Source organism: Ascaphus truei, chromosome 4 (genome assembly GCF_040206685.1).
Source record: "Ascaphus truei isolate aAscTru1 chromosome 4, aAscTru1.hap1, whole genome shotgun sequence".
NCBI classification, from domain to species: Eukaryota; Metazoa; Chordata; class Amphibia; order Anura; family Ascaphidae; genus Ascaphus; species Ascaphus truei.
Genome location: NC_134486.1, coordinates 8,343,448 through 8,358,704, shown reverse-complemented (window position 1 = coordinate 8,358,704; position 15,257 = coordinate 8,343,448). Strand labels below are relative to the sequence as shown.

General features: G+C 48.0%; 1 protein-coding gene across 6 annotated transcripts in view; it reads left to right on the top strand.

Annotated features, from left to right (window-relative positions):
• The window catches only part of LOC142492556 (uncharacterized), a 199,422-nt gene that overhangs the window by 3,068 nt on the left and 181,097 nt on the right, over nucleotides 1-15,257 (top strand). Inside the window, exon 1 of one of the 6 annotated variants that reach the window (XM_075595259.1) lies at nucleotides 357-1,626. The exons of the other annotated variants lie outside the window; for them this stretch is intronic. The gene's annotated coding sequence lies outside the window, so the exon portion shown is untranslated. Of the gene's footprint in view, nucleotides 1-356; nucleotides 1,627-15,257 lie in introns of those variants that run through there. 6 annotated transcript variants of the gene reach the window in all.

The window sequence follows — 15,257 nt, the reverse complement described above, 5'->3', positions numbered from 1 at the left end:
GCCTGGTCCCCGCTGCGCCCGTTGTGGCAGACGTTGCAGGGACGAGAGCCCTCCCCTCAATGGTGCCGGGCCCGCTGCGAGGGGGGGCCGCAGCGCTGTGGCGAGGGTTGCTCCTGCTCTCAATAGAATTGAGAGCAGGACTCGCGACGGAGCGCTAAGCCACGCCCCACGGCGGTCCAGCCAATGAGGGCAAACCTGCCGGGTGACGTCATGGCAGCGCCCCCATCACTCCCCCGCCACGCCTCCCCCCCCCCCCCCCCCCCCCCGGTCTCTCTTCCTGCAGCTCACTGCAGACCGGGGAATCGGCTGCACGTGCCACCAGTCTCGCGGGCACGCGTGCAGCAGAGGTACTGGGGCCTCAGCCTTAGGCTCTGGAGAGCCCCTGCTCTCTGGGATACTTACATCTGAGGGGGATGCCCTGCTTCCCACCTAGTAGAAAATAAACAAACCAAGAGGTGTCACCACTTTAACACACAGGATGTAAATAGAATAGTTGAAGTACTTTGCAGGTTGTGTTCCTAAACGCTTCTTCAGGTGTCTGCTGATATTGCCCTGGACGCTAACTGCCCCTCCATTATCAAGTTGCTGCTGTTTTATTACTCATGCAAATCGGATAGTATTGATTAGAACAACAGAAACTCATAGTGGCTGGAAGGGGATTCTCCATGTGACAGTCCCCTGATCGGCACTATTGCAGTTTAATGAATAGCCCCCTTAAGCTCTCTCAGGAGCTGGAGACCAACATCTCCTGGGGTGTAGTGTCGTCCCAGAAAGGGGATGAAAACATGAGGCTAAGTGGTTTTAGGACATGAGACCATTTGCAGCACCAGGAGACCCCTTACACCCTATTCAAGTGAATGGAAGAAAGGTGTCATAGGGAATAGCACCGTTTAGTATATGTGGACTATGCTCCAAAGATAAAATCTAAATATTGGAACTGGATCAGTAGACCAGCCAATATCACTCACAATAGGTCTTGCTGATGGGTTTCTGACATCCATTTTGTCTCCTGATTCCATTTTTGATTGATGGACATGAGGTCAGAGTGACAATAAAACATTTGATCATTAAATCTGTCTGTAATCTCTCTTGATTTATCACTACAACACCCGCCACCTTTATGTGCTGCTTTTAGTATTATTTGATTGTATTAGTATTGAATCCTTTTTAAAGCAGAAATCCAGAAGCCTATACGAGTTTAGCTCCTGTAATGTTGGTATCTTGCCCACTGCGCATCACCTACTCTTTAAAAAGAGCTTATGCGGTAACCTTTAGTCTGGGCAATAGAGAGCTACATTTAAACTCCAAGACAATAATAATAATTGTTTATTTGTAAAGCGCCCACAGGGGGGTACAATGGGGTATAGAATGATATGAACAGAATGACAAACAAGCGCAATTAGACACAGAAGGTAGGACAGGGCCTGCTCAGGAGAGAGTACACTCAGCATTTCTTATGCTTATATCTCCTTAATGAAGATTTGAAAAATAAAGTGTTAGAACGGGGAAGAAGCGCCCTGTAAAGATTTAAAGACTGCGAAACAAACAATAAGTTGACGTTTGGCTTGGTGAGAGCTGTTCGTTCTATCTTCATTACTCTCTTCGGTGATCCGTTCATAGCTGGAGGTACGAAATGCCAACGAATCGTCGTCCTCGCCGGTGCTTCTGGGAAATGATATTACTTTTCTCCTCTTGCTCTCGGGAAGATAGTTTCGTACAACTCAACTGTGCTGGCCAACTTTAATATTATTGCACCCACTTTTTTAATGATATGATAAAATATATGTGCGATATTTATAGTGGACAGGGATCGATTAGACAGAGTGGCGTGTATTCCGATTACTATTCCATAACCATAGAGGATAGTAACATGTAGACACACGAAAGTACAGTACAAGTGATACCCCTTATAGCTAATAACTCTGTCGTTAGTGCCAGCTTTTAGAAACACAACAAACCCTTAAGGCATATATATTTTTTTTGCAAAAGAATCTGAAATAGCATGTTATATTTATACAACAATGACATCGATGTAAGCGAGTGTGGAAATGCAAAAATAAAAAGCCATGTAAATGGGGCATTAGGGCGAGGGTGTGAGGTATCTGGGCTGGGGGTTAGGGTGACGCAGCAATGCAAGAAAAGATATGTAGTTGGGTCCGGAATCCGAGTACAAGTGTGAGAGGAAGTGGGCAGGACGTCTGTATAGAGGAGTATTACCTCATTACTAAGGCATCATTTATTTATATTTCATATATTGAGACATGCATCCCCCCCCCCCCCCCATTGTGTCCTATATACAATGTATCCGACGTTTGCATGTGTTTATACTCCCGTGTTTTTCCTCCGACATTCTGCTGGATAATTGCACCTTTCATGTCCTTGATGATTGGGGCACCCCTGCACATGTGTTTTTATGATTATGTGGCGATGCTTGTTCATTTATTTTGCCCCGTTTCCCCTATGTAAAGCCACCAGTAGGGCATTGTGTACATGTTCTCACGCATATAAACATATTATTTCACATGTTCTCACGCACGCCGTGTTGGATGAGGCACAGGGGAAGGATTGCAGGGGGTTATACTCTGTGTGCGTGTGGAATATATGTCCGGACTGGTTACAATGTGCGTGCAGGTCTCGCATCCACTCTCTACCCCCTCCTCTCTCTTCCCCCCCCCTTCCCTCCTCTCTCTCCCCCCCTTCCCTCCTCTATCTCCCCCCCCTTCCCTCCTCTCTCTCCCCCCCTTCCCTCCTCTCTCTCCCCCCCATCCCTCCTCTCTCTCCCCCCCTTCCCTCCTCTCTCTCCCCCCCTTCCCTCCTCTCTCTCCCCCCCTTCCCTCCTCTCTCTCCCCCCTTCCCTCCTCTCTCTCCCCCCCTTCCCTCCTCTCTCTCCCCCCCTTCCCTCCTCTCTCTCCCCCCCCTTCCCTCCTCTCTCTCCCCCCCTTCCCTCCTCTCTCTCCCCCCCTTCCCTCCTCTCTCTCCCCCCCCTTCCCTCCTCTCTCTCCCCCCCTTCCCTCCTCTCTCTCCCCCCCTTCCCTCCTCTCTCTCCCCCCCTTCCCTCCTCTCTCTCCCCCCCTTCCCTCCTCTCTCTCCCCCCCTTCCCTCCTCTCTCTCCCCCCCTTCCCTCCTCTCTCTCCCCCCTTCAATTCCTCTCTCTCCCCCCCTTCCCTCCTCTCTCTCCCCCCTTCAATTCCTCTCTCTCCCCCCCTTCCCTCCTCTCTCTCTCCCCCTTCCCTCCTCTCTCTCTCCCCCTTCCCTCCTCTCTCCCCCCCTTCCCTCCTCTCTCTCTCCCCCTCTTCCCTCCTCTCTCTCTCCCCCTCTTCCCTCCTCTCTCTCTCCCCCTCTTCCCTCCTCTCTCTCTCCCCCTCTTCCCTCCTCTCTCTCTCCCCGTCTTCCCACCTCTCTCTCTCCCCCTCTTCCCTCCTCTCTCTCTCCCCCTCTTCCCTCCTCTCTCTCCCCCCGTCTCCCCACCTATTCCCTCCTCCCCGTCTCCCCACCTATACCCTCCTCTCTCTTCCCCCCCTCTTTCCCCCCCCCGTCTTTCCCCCTCCACCCCGTCTTTCCCCCCCCCACCCCGTCTTTCCCCCCCCCACCCCGTCTTTCCCCCCCCACCCCGTCTTTCCCCCCCTCACCCCGTCTTTCCCCCCCCGTCTTTCCCCCCCCCGTCTTTCCCCCCCCCGTCTTTCCCCCCACCGTCTTTCCCCCCACCGTCTTTCCCCCCACCCCCCCCGTCTTTCCCCCCACCCCCCCCGTCTTTCCCCCCACCCCCCGTCTTTTCCCCCCCCCCGTCTTTCCCCCCCCCCGTCTTTCCCCCCACCCCCCCCGTCTTTCCCCCCACCCCCCCCCCCGTCTTTCCCCCCACCCCCCCCCCGTCTTTCCCCCCACCCCCCCCGTCTTTCCCCCCACCCCACCCCCCCGTCTTTCCCCCCACCCCACCCCCCCGTCTTTCCCCCCACCCCCCCCGTCTTTCCCCCCACCCCCCCCCGTCTTTCCCCCCACCCCCCGTCTTTCCCCCCACCCCCCGTCTTTCCCCCCACCCCCCGTCTTTCCCCCCACCCCCCCCCCGTCTTTCCCCCCACCCCCCCCCCGTCTTTCCCCCCACCCCCCCGTCTTTCCCCCCACCCCCCCCCGTCTTTCCCCCCACCCCCCCCCGTCTTTCCCCCCACCCCCCCCCGTCTTTCCCCCCAGCCCCCCCGTCTTTCCCCCCACCCCCCCGTCTTTCCCCCCACCCCCCCCGTCTTTTGCTCCCCCTCCCCCGTTTCTCACTCTTCTAACATCGCTATCTCTTGTTTAACTTTCCAATCGGACACATTTTGTAACAGAGTGCAAGCTCTTCTGCAACAGGAAAAGAAACAGTCATACTATGAGAAAATACTTGTAGCATTTAAAAAAATAAAATTAATAATAATTGTATTTTTTAAAATGTATTCTAATGTAACAACTTTTTGTCCCTGAAGCAACCATTTACAAAGTCACACCACTTCCCCTTCTGAAACGGGCTCTGGCACACCCCTTTTTGAGCCCTGCCCTCTCTAGCAGTGCACCAATTGTACCTAGTGACTGCCTGGTCACATGATCTTCCCCACAGAACTTTGCATCTTTGGTCCTCTTCTGCTGCACTGACGAATTGATCGGCAGCTTAGCTAATCACTTTTCAGTGTGCAGATTGTATTGATGCACATATTGAATGGGGGGGGCGGGGAGGGGGATGTTTTTTTTAAATTTTAAACGGCAGCTTGAACCGCTTCTTTAAGATTTGTAAGAATACCTTTCCAATCTGCCAAACTATACCTAATTTTACTAATCTTAGTTCATCATCCCCACTTAATAAACCGTTTTTGGGTTTGCCAGTTTGTAGCAGTGAAATGTTTCTGCTGTTTTAAGACCTGAGAGCTGGTTCATTTTGAGAAATTAACAGGCCCCTGCCCTGAATCCGGACAGAGAAACCTTAATAACGTTAATAAACATCTTAAATATTACCTATCGTGCATTTACAAATCTAGATTATAATCGCTTCAGTATTACCTTCTAATTTTAAACAACGTTTCCAGCTATTTTTTCCTGTAACCTTTGCATATATTTTTAATAGAAGAACACATATACCCCCACCCTCCCCCCTCGCCCAGCTTCTTCCTGGCCTTGTGCAGCTAGCTGCCAATATAAAGGCTGTTACATACACACAAGAGCCAGGAGGCTGGAAGGCTGCTGAACTACAGAGGGGAGAAGCCTCTTCCCCAAACAGGTTCAATCTTTCTGTTCATTTGTGTAAGACTGCAAAAGTACCGTGTTTTGATGTTGGAAGTGGAAAAGCCACGTCCAACCCTGAGTCAGGGATATCTAAGTTAAGTTATCGCTCAGGTGAGCAGCTTTTGTTTTGATCTGTTTTCTGTTGTATGCACTGTGGCAGTCTCAGTGCCTGGGACTGAATAAACCAGGCATAGCCTGTTTAAAGGAACAGTACGTGACGCCTCATCATTTAACCTACCCTAAAAGACCGTGTTCTAAACAGTCCCGGACAAACGACGGAGTCCCGGAGTAAGCCGTTTGTCACATATGGTGGAGAATGCGGTCAGAGCACTAGGGGGTCTGCGGGTTGAAGAACTTTGAAAGAAAAAAAAAAAAAAAAAAAAGTTTTTTTCATCCTCTGCAAACAAGATGGAAGACGTGGTGGGTGCGCTGGTACGCAATGTCGCTGCCCAGAAAGACGCGAATGAAACCCAGCAACAGCTGTTAATAGCCCAGCAAGAAACTAATGCAAACCAGCAGCAGACGAATGCAGCCCAGCAACAGCTGCTAATAGCCCAGCAAGAGATTAATGCAAACCAGCAACAGGCGAATGCAAACCAGCAACAGACGAATGAAGCCCTGCAAAACGCGATTGCAAACCAGCAAGAGACAAACCGCTTGCTGAGAGAGGAGCAACAGCGGTTCGCTCAGGGCTTACAGCAGGAACTCGAGATCCTGAGGGGGACTATCAGTAACCTTCCACTGGCAGCGGCAGCCCCAGTTCCGAAAATGACCAGGGCAAGCCACTACCTTCAGAAGATGGGACCCTCGGATGATGTGGAAGCCTATCTTCTCACGTTTGAACGCACGGCACAGAGAGGGATGGCCAGAAGCTGAGTGGGCTGGTCTAATCGCACCCTTCCTAAGCGGCGAACCCCAGAAGGCTTACTTTGATCTAGAGCCAGCCGAAGCTAACGTCTATGCAAAATTGAAGTTCGAGATCCTCGCCCGCCTCGGCGTAACCACGGCTGTTCGCGCCCAAAGGTTTCACGCATGGTCCTTCACGATGGATAAAGCCACCCGAAGCCAGATGTATGACCTCATCCACCTCGCCCGGAAGTGGCTACAACCCGAGATCAACTCAGCCAGCCACATCGTGGAACGGTTGGTCATGGACCAGTTCTTGAGGAAACTTCCCTCTGCCTTACGCCGTTGGGTCAGTCGGAGTGACCCCCACAATGCGGATGAGCTTGTGGCCCTCGTAGAAAGGTACAATGCAGCAGAAGAGCACCCGCAACCCACAGTCGTGGAGCAACCCCACTACCCGAGGTTCCAGGACTCTTCCAGAGACGGTAAAAGGGTACCGGGGTTAAGGGGCGCTGAAGAGCGGCGACCACCTTCACGCAGCACCAGCAACAGTGGTTCGCACACTAAGGGCAATAGCCAACATGGGGAGCCGGGAAAAGGCTCTAAGTGGGACACAGACTATGTACCTAAATGTGTAAATTGTCATGAGAGGGGCCACACAGCAAAAATCTGCCCACTAAATGATGAGCCCATGCAATGCAACAGCGTGGAACCTTATTCGCTGTTGTCCCAATGTATGGGCCCTAGCCCAGAGGACCCCTTGAATAACCATCTGTGGGCATTTGTAAAGGTTAATGGTAAGAGGGTTCGGGCACTTCTTGACTCTGGGAGCATGGTCACACTAGTGTCCGAATACCTCTTGCCCATTAAGAAGAAACAGGGAAACAGTTCACAAAGAGTGGCAATTTGTTGTATACATGGGGATAATCATGAATATTCCACTGTTGATGTTTTTTTTTAAACAGAGTTTGGTTCTTTAGATTTCAAGGTGGGTATTGTACCCAAACTGGCACATGATGTGTTAATAGGGGCCGACTTTCCCCATTTTCTAAAAATGTGGTCCCCCGCTCAGAATAGCGCCCAGAGTTCAATAGCGGACCATAACGAAGTATTAGAAGAAACAAATCCTTTCCCTTTTTCAGAAATGGAGGTTGACGAGGGCCCAAATAAGAAGGGGGAAAAGGAGGAGTGCTGTAAAATTCCCTTCCCCATCACTACTTTGGTAGGGAATACCCCAAATCAAGATGTTGAGCAGACACTTACCACCCCAGAACCGGATAAGACCCTCGCTGACCTAGAGGTCAGTCCTGGGAGTTTTAAGAAGGCCCAGTGGGAAGACCCCACATTAGCGGTAGCAAGGGGAAATATACGGGACCAGAATAGTACTCCTGGCCAACCAGATAGGTCACTTGCTTACCCCTACTTCGAGGTAGAGAACGACCTAGTATATCGGGTTGATAAAAGGAAATCAGTTACAACTAAACAATTGTTGGTACCACGGACATTCCGTAACGTAGTATTACACCTCGCACATAGTCATCCATTGGGGGGACACCTAGGGGTGGAAAAGACAAAAGAAAAGGTTCTCCGAAGCTTCTATTGGCCTGGGGTTCTGGCAGAAATTACGAATTATTGTTCCTCATGCCCAGAATGTCAGATCACCGCCCCGTTCAAGGCGTACCGCAGCCCATTGGTACCCCTTCCCATAATAGAGGTACCATTTGACCGGATTGCTATGGATCTAGTAGGACCCCTAATAAAGTCTGCTAGGGGACATCAGCATATATTGGTAATATTAGATTATGCCACCCGATATCCGGAGGCAGTTCCCCTACGTAGCACCTCAGCTAAAAACATAGCAAAAGAGTTAGTAGTTCTGTTTTCCCGGGTCGGGATTCCTAAAGAGATTCTATCTGACCAGGGAACACCATTTATGTCCCAAGTAACAAAAGAGCTATGTAAACTCCTAAAAATCAAGCATCTCAGAACCTCAGTCTATCATCCACAAACAGATGGGTTAGTGGAAAGGTTCAATAAAACCTTAAAGAGCATGTTACGGCGGGCGGTTGATAAAGATGGGAAAAACTGGGATTGTTTGTTACCGTACCTGTTATTTGCCATTAGGGAAGTTCCCCAATCATCCACAGGCTTCTCCCCGTTTGAACTATTGTATGGCCGACACCCAAGGGGCTTACTGGATATAGCCAAAGAGACTTGGGAACACGAGGTTACCCCTTACAGAAGTGTAATAGAGCATGTTGCCCAGATGCAGGACCGCATTGCTGCAGTCCTACCCATAGTGAGGGAACACATGGAGAAAGCTCAAGAAGCACAGAGGAATACATATAATAAGGGTGCTAGGGTCAGAATTTTTTCTCCAGGTGATAGGGTACTAGTTCTGGTTCCCACCGTGGAGAGTAAATTCCTTGCTAAATGGCATGGGCCATATGAGGTCTTGGAAAGAGTGGGAGAAGTAAATTATAAGGTAAGACAGCCAGGTAGGAGGAAAACTGAGCAAATTTACCATATAAACCTACTCAAGCCCTGGAAAGATAGAGAAGTCTTGTTAACCCTAGTACCCCCAGGTCCGTCAGAGAATCAAGAAACTGACCCAGAGGTTAGCATAGCTGAAACCCTGTCTGTTCATCAGAAACGAGAGGTTCAGAATTTAGTGAGAAGAAACAAAGAAATCTTCTCTATACGGCCAGGTAGAACTAGCGTAATTGAACATGACCTAGTCTCTGAACCAGGGGTCCGAGTTAACCTTAAACCGTACCGAATCCCAGAGGCCAAAAGAAAGGCTATAAGTTTAGAGGTTAAAAAAATGCTAAAACTAGGTGTAATTGAGGAATCCCAAAGTGGGTGGAACAGCCCTATAGTCTTAGTCCCAAAGCCAGATGGTACAACAAGGTTTTGTAATGACTACCGGAAACTAAACGCGGTGTCAAAATTTGATACTTATCCTATGCCCAGGGTAGATGAACTTGTAGAGAGACTGGGCAAAGCCCGATATCTCACAACCCTAGACCTAACAAAAGGGTACTGGCAGGTTCCCCTCACAGAAAGGGCAAAAGAAAAGACAGCCTTCTCAACCCCAGACGGCCTCTTTCAGTATAAGGTGTTGCCTTTTGGCTTACATGGAGCTCCCGCCACATTCCAAAGAATGATGGATAAAATTTTAAAACCACATGCTCGGTATGCTGCCGCCTACCTGGATGATGTGGTAATCCATAGTGAAGATTGGCAATCCCACCTTCCAAAGGTCCAAGCTGTGCTTGACGCAGTCCGGTCTGCTGGACTAACTGCTAACCCCGCTAAATGCACTATTGGTCTGGAGGAGGCCAAGTATCTGGGATATTCTATTGGCAGAGGTTTACTCAAACCCCAAACACTCAAAGTGGAGGCGATACAAAATTGGCCAAGACCAGTTACAAAAAAACAAGTAAGGACTTTTTTGGGGTTAATTGGGTACTATAGAAGGTTTATTCCCAATTTTGCAACTAAGGCAACCCCACTAACTGACCTCACAAAAGCAAGAGGACCGCTAATGGTAAAGTGGTCCCCCGAAACCGAACAGGCCTTTAGAAGCCTGAAAGAAGCTCTCTGTGCCCAACCAGTGTTGGTCACACCTGACTTCTCCAAAGAGTTCGTAGTCCAAACCGACGCATCTGAGGTTGGGCTGGGGGCGGTACTCTCCCAGGAGTCTCAAGGTGAGGAGCACCCCATCCTTTATTTAAGTAGGAAACTAAATCCCCAGGAGAAAAATTACTCCATAGTAGAGAAAGAGTGTCTCGCAATAAAGTGGGCTGTAGAGACGCTCAAATACTACCTGTTGGGGAGAAAATTCCGGTTGGTCACAGATCATGCACCCCTTACCTGGATGTATCAAAACAGGGAAAAGAATGCTAGAGTGACCAGGTGGTTCCTAAGCCTACAACCCTTTAAATTTTCTGTGGAACACAGGTCAGGGCACAAACATGGCAATGCTGACGGGTTGTCAAGGATGCACTCCCTAATATCCATGGTCGCTCATCCCTCGAGGTCTGAGCTGGGGGGGAGGATATGTGACAGAAACCAGGGGATGGTAATAAATTCCGTATATAGGGCTCCCAGGATACTAGACAGTTTCTATCCTGTTTGGCCTGGGAGTGCAGCCTTATAATACATACACTCCATCCCACAGTTTGGCAAGCGCTGGAACTGAGGGATGAGAGATCCAGACCAGAGTTTGTCTGCTGCCTGATTTCTGTCACCTGTCATGCTAATTAGGAATCAGGTATGAAAGACTGATTTCCTGTTTGCTCTGGTCTCCCCACAAGAGCCAGGAGGCTGGAAGGCTGCTGAACTACAGAGGGGAGAAGCCTCTTCCCCAAACAGGTTCAATCTTTCTGTTCATTTGTGTAAGACTGCAAAAGTACCGTGTTTTGATGTTGGAAGTGGAAAAGCCACGTCCAACCCTGAGTCAGGGATATCTAAGTTAAGTTATCGCTCAGGTGAGCAGCTTTTGTTTTGATCTGTTTTCTGTTGTATGCACTGTGGCAGTCTCAGTGCCTGGGACTGAATAAACCAGGCATAGCCTGTTTAAAGGAACAGTACGTGACGCCTCATCATTTAACCTACCCTAAAAGACCGTGTTCTAAACAGTCCCGGACAAACGACGGAGTCCCGGAGTAAGCCGTTTGTCACAATACATATATACATACATATATACATATACACATGTATATACATACATACATATACACACACGCATATACATACATACATATGCACACACGCATATACATACATATATACACACACGCATATACATACATACATACATATACACACACGCATATACATAGTTGTGACAAACGCCCCTCTTTTGTAGCGCTGACGTCTGTCTGGGTTCTTCCCGACAGTCTTCTAGGGTTAATTATACAACAAACAGGATCATGCAAAATATTATATTGCTTAACTCAGGCTTCTGCCTGCTTTATTTTCATCCCAGTAAGGGACTGCGGCTTTAACATGTGTAGGTTAGAGGCACTCAGATATTTTCATTCAGCGATTTACTCATATCAGTGTTATAGTATTTCACACAGTGTCACTTTTAAGAAATAAAAACCAAATCATATAAAGAAATCCTATCCCTTTCAGGGATCTAACTACACATCAGAATCAGCCTCTAACTGCTGCTGGGCCAATTAACCTGGTTCCCCAGCTTAAAACAATGCCCTCTCATTTAGGGTCACTAGATACAGCATAGTCTTTTAGAAACAGCAATAAACATTTGTTTGTCTTATCTGTTCGTGGTGGGAACTCGGTCCCAAGTGTCCAGGCAAATCCTCTGGTACTGTGATACTTGGAGGGGCCGTCCACCCCGAAACTGGATGCAGGGGAGCAGCGATACCCCCAGCCTCCAGGCTCTAAGGAGAGAGAGTGAAATGCAAAACCTCTATGCTCTAAATACCTGTGCATGTGATTAGAAGAGCAGGTGAGGGAGAACTAGACCCATTGTAATCTGTGGTCTGGATTTTCCATCCAGCTGCTTGAGTTAATGTGAAGCTGTGGAATGGACCATTTTTAACTATTCCTGCACTTTCTGACCTAAAATGGGGCAGAAAGCTGCCTAACATCTTTGGACTATGTCACATATCCCCCTCCCAGCTCACATCTACTGGGGTGAGCGGCCATGGACCTCACTGGGGTGAGCGTCCTTCCTGAAATACTTGAGCTAACTCCGCAGTACAATATTAAACATTCACGACACGAATATTATTATTTTTTTTTCCCCCCAGCAATTATGGACAATAGTTTTCGTCATAAGAGACTATACAGTACTTGGCAAACATATTTTGTTGCTCTCTATTAGGGAACTATTTTGAAAAATAAATGTCTAGCACACATTCTTATAACCCAGGATATGCTAAATATACTCACAAAACCAGACAGTTTCTATTACCTCCCTGGGTTTTTCTACTCTAGAATATGAACCTCATTATATTTACCAACAAAAAGGGCCATCAACCCTGTATAGTAATTTGTAGTTTAGCTACATTTTCAACACAGAGAACCAATATAACATTGCAATATTGACAAAATGCTTATTCTAGAGGCCTAATATAGCATAACTACACTAGCTTATTTGCAAAGTTAAGTGTCCGTGACATAGTCCACACGTGTAATAACAAAAAAATATCGGTCAATTCCCCAAACATTTTTTTTTTCTTTGACTTCCTGTCCATTACATCCTCTGACTTCATTTCAACACCCGCTGCAACCTGCAAATGACTGGACTGTTTCTTTAGCTTCTGACGGAACTCTGGGGCCGGATAGTCTTTGTCTTTATATTGTGGCCCAGGGTGGCGAGATCCGGAAAAATTCAAGGCCAGCGATGACCTTCGTCGCTTTTGCTTTGCAACCTTTGAACCTTTATGGTACTTCTTACTGCCATGTATTTTCTCACGACCATCACTCTCAGAGATTTGGGATTTTCCCTTTGGGGCAATTATATGGTACTTAGAAGATGAAGCACTGATTACCTGGAGCACCTTCACCTTGATGGGGCTCTCACTAACTCCGGCTGTACCCTGTGGCATTTTACCTTTGCAGTCGGCAGGCATGTAGTCTTGGACCTCTCTTTCCTGAGGCCTACATTTATTCAGGCGGAAGTACCGCTGGATAACCAGTGACGCATTTCTCAGGGTTTGATAGCGAGTCCTGTTCTGTGTCATCCTAGTCAGAGACTGGATTTTTATAGTTGCTCCTTTCATAATGAGGAACCTGTTTCGTACCATGCGGGCACGGTAGAGTGATTGAAGAATACAGGCTGCTTTATTCCGGCGATTAAACTGACGAATTTTCATCCCTCTGTAGGCAGCCTGTAGGATGATAGTTGCGGCGCGTTTACGCCGATAATTTTCTCTTTCCCTTCTTCCTTGGATAAGAGCTTTGCAGTGCTTCTGAATTATTCGAATGCTTTTCTCCTTTTTCAATTCGTTAAGTTCCTCCGCGAGAGAATTCTGTTTTGTGCATACATCTCGCAATTCTGTTCTCAGAGCGTCCATTTCTTCCTGGTGCTGGGTCTGAGTGTGCACCAATGCATTCTGTAGTGCTTCCTGCACTTCTAATTTTTCCTGAGTCAACTGTTTCTTCACTTTTTCTGCTTGGTCAGTCAAATCTGAATTTTTCATTTTCAGACTCTAATTTTCTTGCTTTACAGTCTCTAAATCACACACGGCAATCTCATGGGTTTGCTTCAACATTCCCAGCTCTACGGTCAGACTGTGGCCCTCCAGGCGTGAGTTTTGCACCTCTGTGCTGAGCGCGTGAACCTTTTGTAGAGCCTTCCCGTATTTCTGTTTTAGGATAGCAATCGATTTGTCAGACTTAATCTGTTTTTCATCCATGGTGGCAATTACGGTGTCGGCCTTTTCCAGACTAGTCATCACCTCTTCCAGCTCACTCCGTAAGAGAGACTCTGTTTTCTTCAAAGCCTCGTACTCCTGTAAAGCTGGGAGTATACACCTCTGTAACTCGGCGTTCGATTCTCGCACCTTCTTCCAACATTCTCGCTCCTTCACCAAATCCTGCCACAGGACTTCATAATCATGGCGGGCAGCTTGGAGTGCAGAAACCAAAGCCTCTTTATCCTGGTTCAAGGATTCAGCTTCCCTTTGTTCCTCCTTTTCCTTTGCCACTGTTCCCGTGACAATTCTGCCGGTCACTCCGGTCTGCAGCACATCTCGGCGCCTTTCTGACGCATGTCCTGACAGCGCAGGTTCAAGTGGCTCGGTCACTTCCCCTGTGACTTGAGGAACAGTTTTCTTTTTCTTTTTTCTTTTTGCTTTATTAGCTCCAGAGATATCAGTGGTTATGGGCACACACTCACTGGTATCAGCTTCCACAGCTTGCTTGCACTCATGGGGCGTTTCTTGCTTTTGCAGCTGTTTGTCTTTGAAAATTTTGGGGCACACATCTTCCATGTGACCTACTTTATGACAGGCCCAGCATACTAAATTCATCTGTGGGTACGGCTCTCCCCCAGGGGCCACATATGAGTCGTCATCATCATCATCATCATCGTATGGCCTGAAGGGACACTGTTTTTCATGATTATGTACATTACAAAACAAACATTTCACGTCGGCCATTTTAGAATCCCGGCAGGGACAATCTGCTAGCTGCAATTTCACTCACTTCAGCAACTTGCATACAGCACTTGCTAGCTGCAAATTCACTCACTTCAGCAAAAGGCATTAGCTTTACAAACAGCACTTGCTAGATGCAATTTTTTTTTTTTTTTTTCTTCAGCAAAACATTTTAGTTTTCTGTTTGGGTTCAGGGTGCTATTGCATCCACACTTCGCACATTCTCTGTGTATGCTAGAAGCACAACTGATATACACAGTGGGACAGACTTCACTCATAGCATCTGTACTTTAGTTCAGCTGGGCAGCCATTTTAAACCCCCGCATTTATTTGCAAACCCACAGACTTTAAGTGTCGACCCGCATTCTCCACCATATGTGACAAACGCCCCTCTTTTGTAGCGCTGACGTCAGTCTGGGTTCTTCCCGACACAGTCTTCTAGGGTTAATTATACAACAAACAGGATCATGCAAAATATTATATTGCTTAACTCAGGCTTCTGCCTGCTTTATTTTCATCCCAGTAAGGGACTGCGGCTTTAACATGTGTAGGTTAGAGGCACTCAGATATTTTCATTCAGCGGTTTACTCATATCAGTGTTATAGCATTTCACACAATGTCACTTTTAAGAAATAAAAACCAAATCATATAAAGAAATCCTATCTCTTTCAGGGAACTAACTACACATCAGAATCAGCCTCTAACTGCTGCTGGGCCAACTAACCGGGTTCCCCAGCTTAAAACAATGCCCTCTCATTTAGGGTCACTAGATACAGCATAGTCTTTTAGATACGGCAATAAACATTTGTTTGTCTTATCTGTTCGTGGTGGGAACTCGGTCCCAAGTGTCTAGGCAAATCCTCTGGTACTGTGATACTTGGAGGGGTCGTCCACCCCGAAACTGGATGCAGGGGAGCAGCGATACCCCCAGCCTCCAGGCTCTAAGGAGAGAGACTGAAATGCAAACCTCTCTGCTCTAAATACCTGTGCTAGTGATTAGAAGAGCAGGTGAGGGAGAACTAGACCCATTGT